At 40.1% G+C, this 13,323-nt stretch overlaps 11 non-coding genes across 11 annotated transcripts; all 11 read left to right on the top strand.

The window, feature by feature from the left end:
* The first annotated feature begins 3,769 nt into the window (after positions 1-3,769).
* Positions 3,770-3,852, top strand: TRNAL-CAG (transfer RNA leucine (anticodon CAG)). The gene has a single exon. It is a non-coding gene; the product is annotated as a tRNA-Leu (tRNA).
* A 380-nt stretch (positions 3,853-4,232) lies between these two features.
* TRNAL-CAG (transfer RNA leucine (anticodon CAG)) lies at positions 4,233-4,315 on the top strand. Its single transcript has one exon. It is a non-coding gene; the product is annotated as a tRNA-Leu (tRNA).
* A 660-nt stretch (positions 4,316-4,975) lies between these two features.
* Positions 4,976-5,058, top strand: TRNAL-UAG (transfer RNA leucine (anticodon UAG)). The gene has a single exon. It is a non-coding gene; the product is annotated as a tRNA-Leu (tRNA).
* A 380-nt stretch (positions 5,059-5,438) lies between these two features.
* TRNAL-CAG (transfer RNA leucine (anticodon CAG)) lies at positions 5,439-5,521 on the top strand. Its single transcript has one exon. It is a non-coding gene; the product is annotated as a tRNA-Leu (tRNA).
* Positions 5,522-6,181: 660 nt separating this feature from the next.
* TRNAL-CAG (transfer RNA leucine (anticodon CAG)) lies at positions 6,182-6,264 on the top strand. Its single transcript has one exon. It is a non-coding gene; the product is annotated as a tRNA-Leu (tRNA).
* A 380-nt stretch (positions 6,265-6,644) lies between these two features.
* On the top strand, positions 6,645-6,727 carry TRNAL-CAG (transfer RNA leucine (anticodon CAG)). Its single transcript has one exon. It is a non-coding gene; the product is annotated as a tRNA-Leu (tRNA).
* Positions 6,728-7,386: 659 nt separating this feature from the next.
* On the top strand, positions 7,387-7,469 carry TRNAL-CAG (transfer RNA leucine (anticodon CAG)). Its single transcript has one exon. It is a non-coding gene; the product is annotated as a tRNA-Leu (tRNA).
* Positions 7,470-8,743: 1,274 nt separating this feature from the next.
* Positions 8,744-8,826, top strand: TRNAL-CAG (transfer RNA leucine (anticodon CAG)). The gene has a single exon. It is a non-coding gene; the product is annotated as a tRNA-Leu (tRNA).
* A 2,766-nt stretch (positions 8,827-11,592) lies between these two features.
* On the top strand, positions 11,593-11,675 carry TRNAL-CAG (transfer RNA leucine (anticodon CAG)). The gene has a single exon. It is a non-coding gene; the product is annotated as a tRNA-Leu (tRNA).
* Positions 11,676-12,335: 660 nt separating this feature from the next.
* On the top strand, positions 12,336-12,418 carry TRNAL-CAG (transfer RNA leucine (anticodon CAG)). Its single transcript has one exon. It is a non-coding gene; the product is annotated as a tRNA-Leu (tRNA).
* Positions 12,419-12,798: 380 nt separating this feature from the next.
* On the top strand, positions 12,799-12,881 carry TRNAL-CAG (transfer RNA leucine (anticodon CAG)). Its single transcript has one exon. It is a non-coding gene; the product is annotated as a tRNA-Leu (tRNA).
* Positions 12,882-13,323: the final 442 nt, after the last annotated feature.

The raw sequence follows: 13,323 nt of genomic DNA, 5'->3' as shown, positions 1-13,323 counted from the left end.
AGACCACTTATCCGTCAGGGCTAGATCTATTCTCGAATACGATTGGTGGGGGTGTGAGAAAAAGGTGTAGTCTCTGGTGTTCAGGTTTCTAGCACGCCAAACATCGTGAAGCTCGAACTCGTTAATGAGCTGTTTAAATCTCCTAGACGGTCCTAGATTAGGAACACCTCTATGGTTGGGGGAGCGGGATCTGTCCATTACTACATCTGGAGTTAAATTAAAGTCCCCCAGAATCCATAGCGCACCCTTGGAGTGTTCCTGAATTTTAGAGAACAGTTTTCTACTGAATTTCAATTGCCCTGTATTGGGGACGTAGCAGGAGACCAGGGTCACATCTATCCCATCCAGGAGACCCACCAAGACCAGAAACCTGCCCTCAGGATCGGCGTATTGTTTTGAAACAGAGAAGGAACATGTTGCAGAGATTAGAATGGCCACTCCCGCTTTTTTGCGGGGGCCGTCTGCTGTATAGCAGAGCGGGTATTTGTTATCGTAAAATTTAGGTGGGGCGTTCCTAGCGAAGTGGGTCTCCTGAACGGCCACAACATGGGCTTTTAGTTTGTGGAAATAGGATAACGCCAGCCTCCTCTTATTGGGGGAGTTTAAGCCCTTATCATTCAGTGATAGAACATTAATCATTGTGGGGGGGGGTTTGGGGGGATATAGCCCGCCTCTATTCAGTATTAGCGTGAATAACCTGTGGCAATCACTGGGAATCAGTAGCTTCTCAAGTAACCTGGGCAAGTGGATACCAGACAGGGGGGACCCAGGGGGGGGAGAGACACGAGGGGGAGGGGGAGGGCTAGGGTAGAGAACAGAAGGAAAGGCCCGAGAAGGGGAGAGAAAGAGAAGAGAGAAAGAAAAAACAATTGGCAACTCCATAAGGAGTCGTAGTGGGAGACTACAACGTGGTCGTCCCATCGGGTAGTTCAGGGGGGTAGTAGTCCTAACCCCCATGAGGACAGTTATAGCTAAATTAATGATGCCCTGAACATGAACAAAGAGAAACAAACCCTCGCACAACACTGGGTAACAAGAGGAACAGAGTAGCAGACCTAGGAGGCAATATAAGACTATGTGGCTAGACTGAAAAGTAAAGCAAAACAAGCACGTACATTCTAGTCTTATAGGCTAATACTTATGCTGAGAAATGGAGTATTTGCCCCAGAGTTTGCTAGGGTACCTGGTAGGGTGTAAAAAGAGATTAATAGCACAACAGCCAGCAACAACCCAGACCTTCCTGGTAAATAACCTAACTTTATACGTTATACGTTACTCCACCGAGGACCAGTCCTGCTGAAGTCCTCGAGCCGGGGAGGCCGCAGGGGGGGGTTCAAGTAGGCTCCATTTCGCTAGCAGCTTCATGCCCTCTTCAACGGAGGTGATGGAAATTGTAGAGCCCTCTCTTTGGATGAGAAGTCGAGTCGGGAAAGCCCAGCGGTATAAGATGTTGGCCTTTTTTAAAGCCGAGGTGACAGGCTGCAGGGAACGTCTCTTAAGCAGGGTGGCTCTGGAGAAGTCGCCGAAGAGTTGGAGAGGGCATAGGATCGTCGCGGATTCAGCCGAGGGTCTCGCAGCCTTCAGGAGGGCCTCCTTGATGTGGAAGTAGTGGACCCGCATCAATACATCTCTCGGGGCATCTTCCGGGGCGGATCTAGCCTTGGGAAGCCTATGAATTCTGTCCAACAGGAGGTCAGCAGAGGAGGCCGATTGTAGCAGCTTTCTGAAGACGTCCAAGGCAAAGTCATTAAGGCTACTGTTGGAAATGTTTTCCGGGATGCCCCTGATCTTGAGGTTGTTCCTCCTAGACCTGTCTTCCATATCTGTGATTTTCTCTCGTAGAGCGATCACTTCTTCCTCTAATGAGGCGTGAGAGTCAATTAGCACGTTGTGGGACTGCACCATCTCTCCCATTTTGTTTTCTAGTGCATCCGTACGTTCCCCCAGGTCATCAATTGAGCGTTGGCAGAATTGTAATGACTGGCGTATTTCAGACGACACCTCGTCTTTCATTTGGGTGAGGAGAATCTTCAGGTTGCCCACTGTCAGTGCAGCGTCGTCTGGGATCTCAGTGCGGTGTGGGGGTCCCGGTTGGGTCTGAGGAGAAGGGGGGCGGCTCTCTACGAGGGGAGCAGTCTTAGGGGGACCGGTAGGTGACACGCCGGGTCCCTGACCGCCTCCCGAGCTTCTGGGTGAGGGCTTAAAGAAGGGGACCTGGGGCATTGATTTAGTGACTTTACTTCTTTTGGAGGGCATGATGGGTGTTATAACCCAGAGGGCAGCGGGTTTAGATCAATAAAGACAGGGGTGATGGTTGGCGGCTATTGGCTTTCAGTGGTGGACCAGGTACAGGGCATATGATATCTGGCAGCTCGTTGTTCAGCTAGTCGCAATGTGCCTCATGGGGGGGTGGGCAGTTGCTTCATATGCCAGGAGCCATATCTGGCGTGTCAGCGGCAGGAGTTGCCTTAGAGCTGACGCTTATGCTGGGAAGGTGCTCCTGTGGAGTACAGCTATGTGCAGCTCCTAAGGGCCTTGCTTTATTCTGTGGGCCCCGGGCTAAGGTGCCCCAGGGCCAGGCTGGACACTGTGCTAGTCCCAGTCTCTGGCTTGGCAGCCCTTACCTGTTACCAGGCAGTGTAATCAGTGTAATCAGGTGGGGTCTCTCAGCTGGTGGTCAGCGGGGGGCTCCGGGGAGGATCCTGAGTGGATCCTAGGGGGCGCCCAGCGTCAGCCTCCCTTCCTCTGCTGACAGGCTTGTGAGGGGAGAAGATCTGTGGAGACTCCCAGGCTTCCCCCCGCCTCTACTTACTCCCTGGTGCTGGCCTCCGGGTCTCCTGTATCGCCGCCCAACGTGCGGTGGGGTCTGCCCGGTGACCCGACTCCTCGCCGCCGAGTGACGCTCCGGCCTCAGAACTACATGGTCCGGGGGAGGGGGAACCCCCTGCTTTGATTCAGCGGCTGGGCGCCATCGCTGGAGCCTCCTCTCCTTCAGGGCGCCAGCCGCAGCAATTTTCTCCGCGGCCGCACGCCGCCCGGATCGGCGGTATAACTCGAGGCCCCGGCTCCGTGCTGCGGCCTAGGCCGCAACCCGCAGGCGCCTCTAAAAAGGCACCCCGGCTCCGCAGCAGCGGCACACAAACACCGGAGCCAGGTGGGGGCACAGGGCAACCGGATTGAGGAGGATTCAGGGGCGAAAAGGTTAGAAAATAGCCCCTTTTTGCTCGTTCCTTAGGAGCTCACTCGAGGCACGTCTGCTTGGGTTGCTGTCCAGGCCACGCCCCCAATCCATTATATTTTTATATAGCAAGAAAATAGCACACTATTCTTTGTACAAATAAGGGCTTGAAACCTACCACTGACATCAATATCATGCTTTTTGTATTATCTGCTCCATACTTCTTGATTTATATTTCGCTAAATAAAATACCTCCCAAATTAAGAATTTGGGAGGCATTTTTCTAACTTAAGAAAACTGCTCTTCTAAGCCATTGGTCATGAAAATAAACCCCACTTGGGTTCATTATAATAGAATCCAATGAATCCCACAAGCTAAATGAAGTAGCCAGTTTGTGCAATCTTCACAAATTTTACTCAACAGTGAGTGAAAATGCATCAGCAAACAAACTCTGGGCATTTGAATTCGAAAAAATGGATGGAAAAGCAGTTGATACAGTCTTTAAATCAATAGTTTCTACAATATGACCATTGTATCGTTAGAGAGGGGATTTCGTACTATATCACTTTTTAAAAATTTAATGCGATATATGTCAGGGTGGCCGAGCGGTCTAAGGCGCTGCGTTCAGGTTGCAGTCTCCTCTGGAGTCGTGGGTTCAAATCCCACTTCTGACATGACTCTTTCTTTTCTTATTTGTTCTTCAATTCTTCTTCCTTGTTGCATGAAAAAAGAATGACTTAAGAATTAGATGGACACTCTCTGCAAAATTCTGTTTCCAATTCCACCATGTAAAAAATGTATCAATCAATCCACAATTTTGCTATGTATCAAGAAAAGATCACACTGTTTTCTCTGTCAAAATAGGGGCCTGAAACCTACCAAAGAGATCAATGTCATGTTCTTTGTATTGGTCATGAACATAAACCCCACTTGGGTACATTAAAATAGGATCCAATCAATCCCATAAGCTAAACAAAGTAGCCAGTTTGTGCAAGATTCACAAATTTCACTTCATAATATTAAATTTTTCTTAAAAATAGTGCGATAGGTATATGTCAGGATGGCCGAGTGGTCTATGGCACTGCGTTCAGGTCGCAGTCTCCTCTGGAGGCGTGGGTTCAAATCCCACTTCTGACATAGTTCTTCCTTTCTTTATTGGTTCTACTATTTCCTCTTCCTTGTTGCATGAGAAGAGAATGACTTAAGAATCAGATTAACACCCACTGCAAAACTCTGTTTCAATTTCCACCATTCAAAAATGCATCAATCCATTATGTTTTTATATAGAAAGAAAATAGCACACTATTCTTTGTACAAAAAAGGGCTTGAAAGCTACCACTGACATCAATATCATGCTTTTTGTATTGTCTGCTTCATACTTCTTGATTTATATTTTGCTAAATAAAATACCTCCCAAATTAAGAATTTGGGAGGCCTTTTTCTTACTTAAGAAAACTGCTCTTCTAAGCCATTGGTCATGAAAATAAACCCCACTTGGGTTCATTATAATAGAATCCAATGAATCCCACAAGCTAAAGGAAGTAGCCAGTTTGTGCAATCTTCACAAATTTTACTCAACAGTGAGTGAAAATGCATCAGCAAACAAACTCTGGGCATTTGAATTCTAGTCCTCAAAAGAGAAAATAAATCCTACTTTATACATTAGAACCACTTTCAAAATGAATGGAAAAGCAATTGATACAGTCTTTAAATCAATAGTTTCTACAATATGACCATTGTATCGTTAGAGAGGGGATTTCGTACTATATCACTTTTTAAAAAGTTAGTGTGATATATGTCAGGATGTCCGAGCGGTCTAAGGCGCTGCGTTTAGGTCGCAGTCTCCTCTGGAGGCGTGGGTTCAAATCCCACTTCTGACATGACTCTTTCTTTTCTTATTTGTTCTTCAATTCTTCTTCCTTGTTGCATGAAAAAAGAATGACTTAAGAATTAGATGAACACTCTCTGCAAAATTCTGTTTCCAATTCCACCATGTAAAAAATTTATCAATCAATCCACAATTTTGCTATGTATCAAGAAAAGATCACACTGTTTTCTCAGTCAAAATAGGGGCCTGAAACCTACCAAAGAGATCAATGTCATGTTCTTTGTATTGGTCATGAACATAAATCCCACTTGGGTACATTAAAATAGGATCCAATCAATCCCATAAGCTAAACAAAGTAGCCAGTTTGTGCAAGATTCACAAATTTCACTTCATAATATTAAATTTTTCTTAAAAATAGTGCAATAGGTATATGTCAGGATGGCCGAGTGGTCTATGGCGCTGCGTTCAGGTCGCAGTCTTCTCTGGAGGCGTGGGTTCAAATCCCACTTCTGACATAGTTCTTCCTTTCTTTATTGGTTCTACTATTTCCTCTTCCTTGTTGCATGAGAAGAGAATGACTTAAGAATCAGATTAACACCCACTGCAAAACTCTGTTTCAATTTTCACCATTCAAAAATGCATCAATCCATTATGTTTTTATATAGAATGAAAATAGCACACTATTCTTTGTACAAAAAAGGGCTTGAAAGCTACCACTGACATCAATATCATGCTTTTTGTATTGTCTGCTTCATACTTCTTGATTTATATTTTGCTAAATAAAATACCTCCCAAATTAAGAATTTGGGAGGCATTTTTCTAACTTAAGAAAACTGCTCTTCTAAGCCATTGGTCATGAAAATAAACCCCACTTGGGTTTATTATAATAGAATCCAATGAATCCCACAAGCTAAAGGAAGTAGCCAGTTTGTGCAATCTTCACAAATTTTACTCAACAGTGAGTGAAAATGCATCAGCAAACAAACTCTGGGCATTTGAATTCTAATCCTCAAAAGAGAAAATAAATCCTACTTTATACATTAGAACCACTTTCAAAATGAATGGAAAAGCAATTGATACAGTCTTTAAATCAATAGTTTCTACAATATGACCATTGTATCGTTAGAGAGGGGATTTCGTACTATATCACTTTTTAAAAAGTTAATGTGATATATGTCAGGATGGCCGAGCGGTCTAAGGCGCTGCGTTCAGGTCGCAGTCTCCTCTGGAGGCGTGGGTTCAAATCCCACTTCTGACATGACTCTTTCTATTCTTATTTGTTCTTCAATTCTTCTTCCTTGTTGCATGAAAAAAGAATGACTTAAGAATTAGATGAACACTCTCTGCAAAATTCTGTTTCCAATTCCACCATGTAAAAAATGTATCAATCAATCCACAATTTTGCTATGTATCAAGAAAAGATCACACTGTTTTCTCTGTCAAAATAGGGGCCTGAAACCTACCAAAGAGATCAATGTCATGTTCTTTGTATTGGTCATGAACATAAACCCCACTTGGGTACATTAAAATAGGATCCAATCAATCCCATAAGCTAAACAAAGTAGCCAGTTTGTGCAAGATTCACAAATTTCACTTCATAATATAAAATTTTTCTTAAAAATAGTGCAATAGGTATATGTCAGGATGGCCGAGTGGTCTATGGCGCTGCGTTCAGGTCGCAGTCTCCTCTGGAGGCGTGGGTTCAAATCCCACTTCTGACATAGTTCTTCCTTTCTTTATTGGTTCTACTATTTCCTCTTCCTTGTTGCATGAGAAGAGAATGACTTAAGAATCAGATTAACACCCACTGCAAAACTCTGTTTCAATTTTCACCATTCAAAAATGCATCAATCCATTATGTTTTTATATAGAATGAAAATAGCACACTATTCTTTGTACAAAAAAGGGCTTGAAAGCTACCACTGACATCAATATCATGCTTTTTGTATTGTCTGCTCCATACTTCTTGATTTATATTTTGCTAAATAAAATACCTCCCAAATTAAGAATTTGGGAGGCCTTTTTCTAACTTAAGAAAACTGCTCTTCTAAGCCATTGGTCATGAAAATAAACCCCACTTGGGTTCATTTTAATAAAATCCAATGAATCCCACAAGCTAAAGGAAGTAGCCAGTTTGTGCAATCTTCACAAATTTTACTCAACAGTGAGTGAAAATGCATCAGCAAACAAACTCTGGGCATTTGAATTCTAATCATCAAAAGAGAAAATAAATCCTACTTTATACATTAGAACCACTTTCAAAATGAATGGAAAAGCAATTGATACAGTCTTTAAATCAATAGTTTCTACAATATGACCATTGTATCGTTGGAGAGGGGATTTCGTACTATATCACTTTTAAAAAATGAGTGTGATATATGTCAGGATGGCCGAGCGGTCTAAGGTGCTGCGTTCAGGTTGCAGTCTCCTCTGGAGGCGTGGGTTCAAATCCCACTTCTGACCGGACTCTTTCGTTTCTTATTTGTTCTTCAATTCTTCTTCCTTGTTGCATGAAAAAAGAATGACTTAAGAATTAGATGAACACTCTCTGCAAAATTCTGTTTCCAATTCCACCATGGAAAAAAATGTATCAATCAATCCACAATTTTGCTATGTATCAAGAAAAGATCACACTGTTTTCTCTTTAAAAATAGGGGCCTGAAACCTACCAAAGAGATCAATGTCATGTTCTTTGTATTGGTCATGAACATAAACCCCACTTGGGTACATTAAAATAGGATCCAATCAATCCCATAAGCTAAACAAAGTAGCAAGTTTGTGCAAGATTCACAAATTTCACTTCATAATATTAAATTTTTCTTAAAAATATTGCGATAGCTATATGTCAGGATGGCCGAGTGGTCTATGGTCGCAGTCTCCTCTGGAGGCGTGGGTTCAAATCCCACTTCTGACATAGTTCTTCCTTTCTTTATTGGTTCTACTATTTCCTTTTCCTTTTTGCATGAGAAGAGAATTATTAAGTTTCTTATATAGCGCACACATATTACTCAGCGCTTTACAGAGTATAGTTGAACATTGACATCTGTATCTGCCCCAGTGGAGCTTACAATCTATATTCTCTACCACATGTACACACGCACACAGACATTCTAGGGTTCATTCTAGTCATTCAAGAATGACTTAAGAATCAGATTAACACCCACTGCAAAACTCTGTTTCAATTTCCACCATTCAAAAAGGCATCAATCCATTATATTTTTATATAGCAAGAAAATAGCACACTATTCTTTGTACAAATAAGGGCTTGAAACCTACCACTGACATCAATATCATGCTTTTTGTATTATCTGCTCCATACTTCTTGATTTATATTTCGCTAAATAAAATACCTCCCAAATTAAGAATTTGGGAGGCATTTTTCTAACTTAAGAAAACTGCTCTTCTAAGCCATTGGTCATGAAAATAAACCCCACTTGGGTTCATTATAATAGAATCCAATGAATCCCACAAGCTAAATGAAGTAGCCAGTTTGTGCAATCTTCACAAATTTTACTCAACAGTGAGTGAAAATGCATCAGCAAACAAACTCTGGGCATTTGAATTCTAATCCTCAAAAGAGAAAATAAATCCTACTTTATACATTAGAACCACTTTCAAAATGAATGGAAAAGCAGTTGATACAGTCTTTAAATCAATAGTTTCTACAATATGACCATTGTATCGTTAGAGAGGGGATTTCGTACTATATCACTTTTTAAAAAGTTAATGTGATATATGTCAGGATGGCCGAGCTGTCTAAGGCGCTGCGTTCAGATCGCAGTCTCCTCTGGAGGCGAGGGTTCAAATCCCACTTCTGACATGACTCTTTCTTTTCTTATTTGTTCTTCAATTCTTCTTCCTTGTTGCATGAAAAAAGAATGACTTAAGAATTAGATGAACACTCTCTGCAAAATTCTGTTTACAATTCCACCATGTAAAAAATGTATCAATCAATCCACAATTTTGCTATGTATCAAGAAAAGATCACACTGTTTTCTCTGTGAAAATAGGGGCCTGAAACCTACCAAAGAGATCAATGTCATGTTCTTTGTATTGGTCATGAACATAAACCCCACTTGGGTACATTAAAATAGGATCCAATCAATCCCATAAGCTAAACAAAGTAGCCAGTTTGTGCAAGATTCACAAATTTCACTTCATAATATTACATTTTTCTTATAAATAGTGCGATAGCTATATGTCAGGATGGCCGAGTGGTCTTTGGTCGCAGTCTCCTCTGGAGGCGTGGGTTCAAATCCCACTTCTGACATAGTTCTTCCTTTCTTTATTGGTTCTACTATTTCCTTTTCCTTTTTGCATGAGAAGAGAATGACTTAAGAATCAGATTAACACCTACTGCAAAACTCTGTTTCAATTTCCACCATTCAAAAAGGCATCAATCCATTATATTTTTATATAGCAAGAAAATAGCACACTATTCTTTGTACAAATAAGGGCTTGAAACCTACCACTGACATCAATATCATGCTTTTTGTATTATCTGCTCCATACTTCTTGATTTATATTTCGCTAAATAAAATACCTCCCAAATTAAGAATTTGGGAGGCATTTTTCTAACTTAAGAAAACTGCTCTTCTAAGCCATTGGTCATGAAAATAAACCCCACTTGGGTTCATTATAATAGAATCCAATGAATCCCACAAGCTAAAGGAAGTAACCAGTTTGTGCAATCTTCACAAATTTTACTCAACAGTGAGTGAAAATGCATCAGCAAACAAACTCTGGGCATTTGAATTCTAATCCTCAAAAGAGAAAATAAATCCTACTTTATACATTAGAACCACTTTCAAAATGAATGGAAAAGCAGTTGATACAGTCTTTAAATCAATAGTTTCTACAATATGACCATTGTATCGTTAGAGAGGGGATTTCGTACTATATCACTTTTTAAAAAGTTAATGTGATATATGTCAGGATGGCCGAGCTGTCTAAGGCGCTGCGTTCAGGTCGCAGTCTTCTCTGGAGGCGAGGGTTCAAATCCCACTTCTGACATGACTCTTTCTTTTCTTATTTGTTCTTCAATTCTTCTTCCTTGTTGCATGAAAAAAGAATGACTTAAGAATTAGATGAACACTCTCTGCAAAATTCTGTTTACAATTCCACCATGTAAAAAATGTATCAATCAATCCACAATTTTGCTATGTATCAAGAAAAGATCACACTGTTTTCTCTGTCAAAATAGGGGCCTGAAACCTACCAAAGAGATCAATGTCATGTTCTTTGTATTGGTCATGAACATAAACCCCACTTGGGTACATTAAAATAGGATCCAATCAATCCCATAAGCTAAACAAAGTAGCCAGTTTGTGCAAGATTCACAAATTTCACTTCATAACATTACATTTTTCTTATAAATAGTGCGATAGCTATATGTCAGGATGGCCGAGTGGTCTTTGGTCGCAGTCTCCTCTGGAGGCGTGGGTTCAAATCCCACTTCTGACATAGTTCTTCCTTTCTTTATTGGTTCTACTATTTCCTTTTCCTTTTTGCATGAGAATAGAATGACTTAAGAATCAGATTAACACCCACTGCAAAACTCTGTTTCAATTTCCACCATTCAAAAAGGCATCAATCCATTATATTTTTATATAGCAAGAAAATAGCACACTATTCTTTGTACAAATAAGGGCTTGAAACCTACCACTGACATCAATATCATGCTTTTTGTATTATCTGCTCCATACTTCTTGATTTATATTTCGCTAAATAAAATACCTCCCAAATTAAGAATTTGGGAGGCATTTTTCTAACTTAAGAAAACTGCTCTTCTAAGCCATTGGTCATGAAAATAAACCCCACTTGGGTTCATTATAATAGAATCCAATGAATCCCACAAGCTAAAGGAAGTAACCAGTTTGTGCAATCTTCACAAATTTTACTCAACAGTGAGTGAAAATGCATCAGCAAACAAACTCTGGGCATTTGAATTCTAATCCTCAAAAGAGAAAATAAATCCTACTTTATACATTAGAACCACTTTCAAAATGAATGGAAAAGCAGTTGATACAGTCTTTAAATCAATAGTTTCTACAATATGACCATTGTATCGTTAGAGAGGGGATTTCGTACTATATCACTTTTTAAAAAGTTAATGTGATATATGTCAGGATGGCCGAGCTGTCTAAGGCGCTGCGTTCAGGTCGCAGTCTCCTCTAGAGGCTTGGGTTCAAATCCCACTTCTGACATGACTCTTTCTTTTCTTATTTGTTCTTCAATTCTTCTTCCTTGTTGCATGAAAAAAGAATGACTTAAGAATTAGATGAAGACTCTCTGCAAAATTCTGTTTACAATTCCACCATGGAAAAAATGTATCAATCAATCCACAATTTTGCTATGTATCAAGAAAAGATCACACTGTTTTCTCTGTCAAAATAGGGGCCTGAAACCTACCAAAGAGATCAATGTCATGTTCTTTGTATTGGTCATGAACATAAACCCCACTTGGGTACATTAAAATAGGATCCAATCAATCCCATAAGCTAAACAAAGTAGCCAGTTTGTGCAAGATTCACAAATTTCACTTCATAATATTACATTTTTCTTAAAAATAGTGCGATAGGTATATGTCAGGATGGCCGAGTGGTCTATGGTGCTGCGTTCAGGTCGCAGTCTCCTCTGGAGGTGTGGGTTCAAATCCCACTTCTGACATAGTTCTTCCTTTCTTTATTGGTTCTACTATTTCCTCTTCCTTGTTGCATGAGAAGAGAATGACTTAAGAATCAGATTAACACCCACTGCAAAACTCTGTTTCAATTTCCACCATTCAAAAATGCATCAATCCATTATGTTTTTATATAGAAAGAAAATAGCACACTATTCTTTGTACACAAAAGGGCTTGAAAGCTACCACTGACATCAATATCATGCTTTTTGTATTGTCTGCTTCATACTTCTTGATTTATATTTTGCTAAATAAAATACCTCCCAAATTAAGAATTTGGGAGGCATTTTTCTAACTTAAGAAAACTGCTCTTCTAAGCCATTGGTCATGAAAATAAACCCCACTTGGGTTTATTATAATAGAATCCAATGAATCCCACAAGCTAAAGGAAGTAGCCAGTTTGTGCAATCTTCACAAATTTTACTCAACAGTGAGTGAAAATGCATCAGCAAACAAACTCTGGGCATTTGAATTCTAGTCCTCAAAAGAGAAAATAAATCCTACTTTATACATTAGAACCACTTTCAAAATGAATGGAAAAGCAATTGATACAGTCTTTAAATCAATAGTTTCTACAATATGACCATTGTATCGTTAGAGAGGGGATTTCGTACTATATCACTTTTTAAAAAGTTAGTGTGATATATGTCAGGATGGCCGAGCGGTCTAAGGCGCTGCGTTCAGGTCGCAGTCTCCTCTGGAGGCGTGGGTTCAAATCCCACTTCTGACATGACTCTTTCTATTCTTATTTGTTCTTCAATTCTTCTTCCTTGTTGCATGAAAAAAGAATGACTTAAGAATTAGATGAACACTCTCTGCAAAATTCTGTTTCCAATTCCACCATGTAAAAAATGTATCAATCAATCCACAATTTTGCTATGTATCAAGAAAAGATCACACTGTTTTCTCTGTCAAAATAGGGGCCTGAAACCTACCAAAGAGATCAATGTCATGTTCTTTGTATTGGTCATGAACATAAACCCCACTTGGGTACATTAAAATAGGATCCAATCAATCCCATAAGCTAAACAAAGTAGCCAGTTTGTGCAAGATTCACAAATTTCACTTCATAATATAAAATTTTTCTTAAAAATAGTGCGATAGGTATATGTCAGGATGGCCGAGTGGTCTATGGCGTTGCGTTCAGGTCGCAGTCTCCTCTGGAGGCGTGGGTTCAAATCCCACTTCTGACATAGTTCTTCCTTTCTTTATTGGTTCTACTATTTCCTCTTCCTTGTTGCATGAGAAGAGAATGACTTAAGAATCAGATTAACACCCACTGCAAAACTCTGTTTCAATTTTCACCATTCAAAAATGCATCAATCCATTATGTTTTTATATAGAATGAAAATAGCACACTATTCTTTGTACAAAAAAGGGCTTGAAAGCTACCACTGACATCAATATCATGCTTTTTGTATTGTCTGCTCCATACTTCTTGATTTATATTTTGCTAAATAAAATACCTCCCAAATTAAGAATTTGGGAGGCCTTTTTCTAACTTAAGAAAACTGCTCTTCTAAGCCATTGGTCATGAAAATAAACCCCACTTGGGTTCATTTGAATAAAATCCAATGAATCCCACAAGCTAAAGGAAGTAGCCAGTTTGTGCAATCTTCACAAATTTTACTCAAC

Source organism: Crinia signifera, chromosome 1 (assembly GCF_055691185.1).
Source record: "Crinia signifera chromosome 1, ASM5569118v1, whole genome shotgun sequence".
Classification (NCBI taxonomy): Eukaryota; Metazoa; Chordata; class Amphibia; order Anura; family Myobatrachidae; genus Crinia; species Crinia signifera.
This window is presented reverse-complemented; position numbering and strand designations above follow the sequence as displayed.